We start from the raw sequence: 9319 nt of genomic DNA on the forward strand, positions 1-9319 counted from the left end.
GCCCCACAGGCCAGTGCTGAGTCCCCTCGAGCTCATCTCACAAGCGCCATCACCCATCACCCTCACTCAGGGCCAGGATTCCTGATGTGAAACAGCCATGGGAGCTGCTACTGTACACCTCATAACCGGCCCCGTTTATTTTTAACCCTTGGAGATTATGACTTTGTTTTTTCCTTTCTTTGTTGTTGTTGCGCAATGACAGGTCCGGCTCCACTCCGGTGCGTGAAACTCACAGGCCTGCAGGGGGAACAGGCAATTTCTATTTCTACAACCTCAGTTCTGGTAATAGAGGAAGGCAGTCAGGAGCTCAGATGTTGGCCCAGGCTGGGAGCCAATTTAAAGAAAAGACACCCTGTTCCTGAAATATTTTCTTCTTTCCCATCTCAAAGTTTCACACCAGATACATTGACTGTCCTTCCAGGAAAGTATGTGTTAGGTTGGGGGGGGGTTGATCTCACCCCCACTTGTCCTTAATGAGTTTTGCAGAGATGCAGAGATAATGGCTCCAGCAGGCATCCTTCTTCGAAACCGTGTGTGGAAAATGTTTGTGTTCTGGCCAAAGGAAAGAAAAAAAAAAAGCTTTTTCCAGTACTCTTCTCAACGGGAGCTGGGAGTGAGCCAGTGTAAGTGAACCGTGTCCAAGTAGTGTGACAGCTTGCGCAACACCCTGCCATATACAATAAGGAACACTCACTGAGCCTTTTCAACACAGCACAGAAAACACAGGTCTAGGAAAAAATTACATGCATGTTTTCAGGTGTGAATACTACTCTTATCTCAAATAGGGCTATTTTAATTTCTATACAGTACATCTTTCCTTAGAATAAAGAAGAATTTGGTCCATGCAGTAAAAAAGATACCAATTAAGCAATGTGCAATATAAATGGTACTTTGCATTCTTACTTAATTATTCTTGTGAACCAGAGGACTCAAGTGGAAACTATGTAAACTGTACTTATGACCAAGGACAGGCAGCACTTCTTTACACACTGTACTGCGGGGGTGTGGAACAACCTCTCTGGCTACATCGTTCAGGCTGGCTTCCCTCTTCACTCTGGCTTCAGTTAGCTCATTAGTACTGAACAGGCTAGTGTTCGAATGGCCTCCTCTCATTTTAACCATCTTTATGTTCTTAAGACAAACTAAACTGAATGTTCACTGAAAGTCTGGGTCAGCTTATGCATTGAACAAATAATCTATCCTATTGTCATGGGAAGGTATGAGTTACAGTAGGGCCCATGTGGGTTTGGATACCAAACTCCTGAAAAGCTCATTGGCAGAAAGGGGCAAAAATGCCAACAAATAAAAGGGAGAAAGTCTGACTTTCCAAGGGTCAAATACCAAGGAGAAAGCCGCCTTTGATTTTAACTGTGTTTCAGAGTGAGGCGGAGAACAGCCTTTTTTTCAAGTTTTAATAAAATACTTTTTTTTTCACTTTATAAGCTTTCAATTCAAATTCTCAAGCATGCTTGCAACACAGTCTGAAAATGTCAAACAGCACAATAGGACTGTTTGAGTAGCCTTCCACAATCAATAAAGTGAGTTCCAGGGTTATTAAAGATTGACTGATAGATCAATTGTTGGTTTATTAGTTGCAGACTGGTTAGCTGTAACCTTGTAATCCTTGGTACAGCATCAACAAGGAAGTCCTAAATACAAATGATTAATTTTCCGCTTTGAGAAATAATTTATTAAACTTGAATATCCCCATCCTGTGCTTGGTGGAGCATTGTGGAATACAGGCTTTTCAATTAGCCTTCATTCTGCCTTCCATGCTGAGCTGCAAATGCATGCTCCATCTTAAAACATTCCAATTAAAATCAACTCTCCAGCATCCCACACCAGACCTGGATACAAAGACAGAGAAGCACTTTCATGTCATCAGACACAAGCAGCGCTCACACATCGCCTGAGCAGGCAATTGATATTCCGAGGACGACTGTGGGCTTGCTGAACCTCAGGTCTAGCAGAGTGGATTTCATAATGAGCTACGGCAGCGCTAACCCATTACATCTTACTTAAAGGAAAAGATATCACCCGTCTAATACTGTTACTGTATATAGACTAGTGGTAGACACTGTGTTTCCTGCACTGGCGGTCCCCAGACCCAGCACTTCAGAACTACAGAATCTTCCATTTCAATTCAATAAGTCAACATTTATTATCCATTAGCAAAGAGCTGCATAAGGTCCACAGCAGCCCAAAGCCTATCCCAGAAGCACACGAATCAAGGCAGGACTACTGTACATCAGGCCATAGCAGGGTGTAGTCCTGAGTGACAGTGTGTGTCAGGCTCAATCCCTGGAGTACCTAGTGGCCTCTGGTTTCTGTTCCAACTCCAGCTCCTGCTTAAATGGTCTAATTATTTAATTAAAACCAGTCCGACAGCCCTGATTTAGAGAATCTAATTATCCTTGCCAACATGTTTTTGAAAAGCGGGAAGAAACTGGAGTAACACAAATGCACACAAACACACAGACAACATGACACTTCACACTGCTAGTCCCAGAATTTAACCCAGGAACCAGGACTTCTGCCCTTACTGACTTATTTACAGTTTTAATTCAAGACCTTGCTCTTTGGATAATGATGGAATCCACTTATAAAACCGGAAAGACAGGAGCTTGTCAGCATCAGGGTTTCAGTATAGGAATAAGACAACTCTTTCCCAATGTACTGTACAAACTCACTGTGTTTTTGTTTTTTAGTTCTTCCTCGTTTAACGAACAACTGTAGGTGGTAGAAAACAAGAACTACTATGAATCACATATCCTTTAACCTTGGTATTGGTTAAAATACGAAATGCTGCTTTCTTAACATTCTGCATATACAGAAAGTGAAGATTGCAGTCGGTGCTGTTCTGTACTGCAGCAGATCACACTGGCTCTAGCCACATTCAGAAATATACAGTAAGAGCTGTCGAGGTTTCACACGGCTCCTATTGGAAGAGAAAGGCTGGGGTAAAAAAGACTGTCTGAAGTACCCAACAAAGCAAAGACAAAGTAAAGGGCAGATTCATATTTTGAGCAATTTCCATGGATCCATTAAACAGCAATAGAGATCACATATGCAAGGTTACAAGAAGACCTGCTATTACATGCAATTGATATTTGCATATTCTTTCTGATTCTGCACATAGATCCCAGGCACTAATGGTGTCCTGTAACCAAAACAAGGGCAAAAAAGAGGAACAAGTCAAAGACCTCTGTGTCTTCTCCAGGTCAGAGGTAAAAGATAAGTGGAAAGGACACAGCTCAAGGCTATTACCGGGCAGTGCACTTAGGATAGAGAACAGTCGGTAGTTCTTCACTTCTTTAAAGAGCAGTGAGCTGCATCACTGTGAGGCATCCTAGTTTCCAAAGGGAATCTTCTCACTTGCAAACTTTCTAATGTTCTTTATCATGAGCTGTCCTTGCTGTACTGTTTGGGACATTAATGCTTGCTTGCATTGATCTGCTACTGAGCAGATCTTAGAGAACAAAGGGAAAGAGACCCAGTTTTTGACATATGACTGACAGAAAGAGGGGGTTTGTGTCAAACCGCACAGCCGGCCAATTGATATAGGAAGGAAACACTGCCCATTCGGTAAAAAAAAAGGGTCAAAATGTTCTTTTCGATAATGGAAAACAAGCAGGAGATGCTGCTTTTCCAAAGTAAACGCAGACTTGTCTGCCACATAAGTGGCGGGGTTTCATTTTCTTTGGCAGCGGGGAGGCGTTCTTGGCCCAGGTTGTGAGATCTCATTCGCTCCAGAGCTGTTCTCAGTAGGCCGGGGTGAGGAAGGACACAAGGAAGGTCAGAACCGAGCTCGGGAAAAAGTCTGATTGATTCCGCGCTGCCTCCTTCACCTTCTTGTTTTCTACAAGAGATAACGTGTTCGTGCTCCCCTTCAGACGGAATTGATCGGCATCCATTTTTTATGATTTCAGCCCTTGCCACCACACAGGGGCTGAAGTTACTCGGTGGGAGAGAGTGCGTTCTGGAGGTTGAAAAGCTGCCAGAGGGAGAAGGAAAACTTTTTTCAATAGGAACAACAGGTCCCATGAAGCTTATCGTCCCGGAAAGGGTCATTCAGTATCTCTGTTTTTAAAAAGATATGGGTTCATTTTGAATTAAACGATTGGCTTGGATAGTATTATCTTTGGATAGAATTTTCCAACACAAGGCTGAAGGGATATTATGTATACACGCTTTCTTCTGTCTGAGAACAGAGCTATCGTATGTCCTTTTTCTGGGCAGTGATTTTCATTATTCTTTCCAAAAATAGAATAAGCTCAGAACATGAAACAAGGCTTTCTTTCTTACACACACACACAAAAGGGAAAGGGGGGTAATTAGTATTTTAAAATAAAAGGCACTGAGGAATACTTCCACAGCTTTTGCACTCTGGAAATATAACCTAATTGTAACATCTTTCTACAAGAAGGATTTTCGAGAATGAATCCAGTCAAATCTGACATATCCAAGGACATGTCAATTTTACAATGTTTTCATGAGAGCATCAAACTGTTTTTAGGGGGGTCAATGTGTCAGTATTACGATAAAAGACCAGGATCTGTTCCAGATATGGAAAGCAATTCCTCAGTAAAAGCTGGCAAGTTTTGTATGGTGTTTTTGCCATTGTTGTGTGTGTAATTTTGGCTAGCAATGAATAACAGTCCTAAATGCAGACATAGTCTCTTGCTAAATTTGAAAGAAAAGAGCCTTAGTCCTTTGCCTTCTTTTCATAAGGTGAAACTAAAAAAAATAACACCCTCATTAGAAAACACACCCTGTACCATCTCTCCACAACAGGGAGGAGGTTTTAGGACACAGCGGATGCCTTCTGTGTATTGCAGTGTATTTTTATTAGGAATGTCAAGTGCAATGGCTAAACAAATAAAAAACAGATTAAATGCTGATAAGGAGCAGACACAGACACGACTAATTGTCCCCTTTATTCAACTCTCCTGTCTGATGGGGAAGGCAATTGAAGGCCATGGATGGCTGTCTCCATTAAAACGCGATTTGCATTTTGATGAGGCTTTCTAATGCCCATATCATCGGAGCCCAGACCTGTGGAAAATATATTTTTTTTAAATACGGCCATTTTCTGAAGGTGATTTGCAGAAGTGCAGTTAACACAAAAAAAAAGATGAAAAGTTGGAGCTGCAGGAAATACTGGCTTCTACAGTAGAGGTTCAGGGTCTGGGATTTTGCCTTCTTTTCTTCTTTTTTGTGTTTTACACAAGCTGTGAAAGGCACGGGAACTGTGACTGGGCACACAATGGCGGTTAGCAAAAGAGACAGGCAGGGAATTTCAATTTACAATTCCACATGAGGGGATGTTCAGGGTCTTTTGAAAGTTAAGTTATCTCATCTTACAAATGTGGACTTGGAAGTGTAAGATGAGTGGCCTTTTAGCACATCTGAGTACCTCTTCTAAACCTTCTTCATCCACATTCTCTTTTTTATAGCGGAGGGGGACTTGGTGAACACATGCAACTGAACAAGGAAACAGCTTTCTGCTCAGCAGACCATTTACAGCGCCTGAAGCCTCTTCAGAGGCTCCTAAACGTTATGTCACATTAGTGTATGCCGGTGGAAATTATATAGGTGTGTTTCGCCAATGTGAAGTTGGAGGTGAAGTACATTATAATGCACCTGACTTCTGACAAAATAGTAATAGGAGCAGTGAATTCTTTAAAAAACTGATACTGTAAGGATTCAGAAAATCGCATTAAAAATTGCCCGGTCGCTGTGCATCAACCACTAGGGTGAAGGATTAGTCTCCTATCAACTGACTGGTCAAAGCTCTTAAGGTCTTTAATAGTTCCATTCTGCCCTTTTACAGCTGCCTTGATATTGCAAGGCACTGAAGGCGAGATCTCAGGGATATTACTAAGAGGTTTTTTCACGCTTTCCTGTCTGTCACAAACCACTTTAAGGAGAGCCCCGCTGGAAAGACTGAGAAGGATAAGGGAGAGATTCAGGCAGGAAGGGGTGATCGAGTGGGTGAAATATGGATCACTGCTTTTCATTTTAAATCAGGAAAATAACTGGCTGATGATGGGACTGTACCTAGACCAGAGGGACAACCAACACCTGTTTTCCCCCATTCACTCCCAGGGCAACTCCTCACACACACATCAGACACATTCCCCAGCCTGGTACCAGGACCCAAGTTCATCTGTAGGGGTTTTAATCCAAATCAGCTCTCAATGATTTATTTGCACACTACATTCAACTCAGTAATTCACTTCTTTTCACTGCTTTCAGCTCAGAAGCTGCAGGAGATTTCCAGCTTTCAAAATCTCTTCTGCTGCAACTTTAGGGGAAGCGGAAATCGGTTTCAAAGAGTCCCATTTCTTTACGTGCAGGATGCCAAGTTAATCAGGATGCCAAGAAACAAGCTTTCATGAAAAAAAGAACACGTTGGGATCAGGAGCATTAGAGGATGCAGAAAGCCCCATCCTGCAGATTTCGAAGAAATAAAAATCGAAGTGTATCCAATCGATAAGACAGAAGCGCCTAGGCTGTAATGAGACGTCTGGAAACCTTGACGTAATTGTGAATGAGAAAAAAAAGATGCTGCTGTCAAAGAAGTAAACTCTCTCAAGAACAGGGGTAAGGGCTCAAGAGATATCAAGGTAATGCAGATTACAAGTAGTAGTCCCATGACTGAGGAAAGAGAGGAGAAGGGGTGTGTGTGTGTTGACTGTGCCACACTCTGTGGCATTAAGGGACTCTGATAGTGCAGAAGCTAATAGCTGACACCTCTCATACCTTCTTTGCCTCCACAGTGCCCTCAGAGCAGAAGCATTGCAAGTAAAATGCCTCTCAAATGGCAACCTGTGGTATGTAAAGTCAAATTTGCAGCCAAGTGTAAGTGTAAGTGCTCATCAGTGTGACATAGCCAGCGTTGACCAGTGAAACCAGTATACATACAGCATGTGTCTTACAAGGAACACGTTCTGATAACCCATAATGATTGCTCACTTTTAAAAGACACCAAAATGTTGAAGGGTTTTCGTTGCAAGATACACATACTGTATATGCCCTCTTCACTCATCAACGCTAGCGAGTAACGTCCTTTCATTAATAATCACTCTCATGTTCTTATTATTCACTTATGTGAAACTATTATATAACACATTACATTATGCAATCAAAAATTTTCAAAGAACATTTTTAGAAAAATGAACAACCATGACCACATCAATAAAGACAGCAATCACAGCATCAACACTTTAAAGCTTCAGCCTTAACCTAAAGAGCTTCCCATGTACCATGTACCACTTATAAAAGACAGAACCCTATCCTTTTTGAATAAGTGTTGCTGGTTCGGAATGTTGATTAAACAACACTAAGCACAAAACAGAGAATGCACAAACACAGCAGTATCCAATGCCTTGGCCTCATGTGTCTGAGCCTCTCAGATAACAAATAGGCCATCACATTACTGAGAGTGAAAAGTGGAACGGTGGAAAATCTGGACAGCTCCCTTTTGGTCGGCGGAAGCGTGCTCATTTTAATGTGACAGGGTTCTTTCCTGGTGTGTCAAATCGGTGCCCTCACAGTGCCCAGACCGTTTGGTCAGGATCATCTCTGGCTGCCAGTCAGGAGACTCCTGGCTCTCGTTGGGACAGGATCTCCGGGGGCTGGTTTTCTGCCGGGAACACGAGCCTTCTGACCTTCCTCAGTCGTGCTTCGTGCTTCTAATTATGGTTTTAATGCACTTTGCAAATTTGCAATGCCATACGCAATGCTTGCCATGTCTGTTTTTGCCATCCACTCCTGTTACACTGCAGTGTTATTCCCCTGATGCTTTCCAACACACGTAAAGGGAAGGGAGGAGGTAGAATGACGATGCAGTAACCCATTCCTTGCAATTTCTCTTATTTTTATATTCCAGCATCTACAGTCTATCAGATTGTCCTGTGGAAGGACTGTCATGACCATAGGGGCCACTAGAGGCCGCTAAAAACATTGCAACAAAGGCAAGTAAAATAGTTCAAAGTACTAAGTGTTACGACTTCTGCAATTGAGCGGTGACTTGAAAGGAGGGCGTTAACACATATCTTTAAATATGTGTATACATAATGTATGCTTTGTACAAGCTTGTGCGTAAAAGGGTGTTTCAGTGGTCTCATAAGGAAAATGCAGATGGAGTTGTAGCTACCCTCTCTAAAATAGAAGGCTCCACAGCCGAAACGTTTCCCTGACCCACAATACTAATGTTAATGTCATTAAACTAAGGATAGTTGTCTCTGGACCTCTGTGATCCAACTGTTTATTTCCTTTCAGTTATACGTCTTCAGTTATCATACTGGGTGGGCTCTTCCTTGAAAGTGCACCATTTTGGAGATTTTCCTGGAAATGACAGATGAGTTGGTATTGGGAAAAAGGTGTGGTCCTTCCTTAAAATTATCTCCCAACAAATGGCACACTGAACTGCCACGTCACTCCAAGACAGTGTCAGGAATGTGTTGAAAACATTTGATTTTCAAGTGCCAGGAACAGAGAATTCCAGTTAAGAGTTTTTCTGTATATTATATCTAAGAAAGGATTTGAATTTAGAGTTATAAGATTATCCCGATCTTCCACTGTTCGGCAGGAAGATGTAAAGCAGAACATCTCAAACTTTTAACACGGTAGACTTCGATCTGCACAAAAAAGGGCTAAACTCTGCTGTAATTGATGATGTAAGAACACATCCTAATTGCACTATAATATGATATTTCAGAAGGAATGACATTTTTTGTTCTTTTGAAGTTGCCCAGAATTGAATTGATTTAAAGCTAAAAGAGCATTTGTGATCAACCTCCTTTGTCAGCTATAACAAATGTTTGCTGTGGAAAATGTGTGCAATATTTTTATCCTGATTATTGTATTGTGTTGAAGCTTTTATCCAAAGTTACTCACCAAAGATGATATTATTATTGACTTTGTGAAAAGCAAAATATAGGCTTTGTTGGGGTGATCTGGGTGTTTGTAAACCAAAGCAGCAGTGTCAACACTTGAATTTATGGTTCACAGGTTGGAGTCCAACGTTCTAACCAGGCTAATGTTTAATACACTGCCTTGAGTGTAGGAATGTCACACACATGCTGGCGAAAGAAACTTAGTCTCTTTAGTCTTGACCGATCAGCTCCCAAGGAAAGCAAAGATCACAGTTTGTTCTTGTCCTCAAAATGAGTCATCTTGTTTGGGTTGGAGTGTGTTGAATTGAGTGGAGAAAGCAAGGACGAACATCTCACAGATAAATTAGCAGGGACCTTGGGAATATCACTTCAGCAATCAACTAATGAGCACCAAATCAAACCTGATTAATTTTTTT

At 41.7% G+C, this 9319-nt stretch overlaps 1 long non-coding RNA gene across 1 annotated transcript; it reads left to right on the forward strand.

Annotated features, from left to right (window-relative positions):
* Nucleotides 1-412: 412 nt before the first annotated feature.
* Nucleotides 413-8036, forward strand: LOC148658752 (uncharacterized). The gene is made up of 3 exons (XR_015940574.1): nucleotides 413-623; nucleotides 6360-6606; nucleotides 7895-8036. It is a non-coding gene; the product is annotated as an uncharacterized LOC148658752 (long non-coding RNA).
* The last annotated feature ends 1283 nt before the right edge of the window (nucleotides 8037-9319 follow it).

This window comes from Lepisosteus platostomus, chromosome 7 (genome assembly GCF_059453375.1).
Source record: "Lepisosteus platostomus isolate fLepPlt1 chromosome 7, fLepPlt1.hap1, whole genome shotgun sequence".
NCBI classification, from domain to species: Eukaryota; Metazoa; Chordata; class Actinopteri; order Semionotiformes; family Lepisosteidae; genus Lepisosteus; species Lepisosteus platostomus.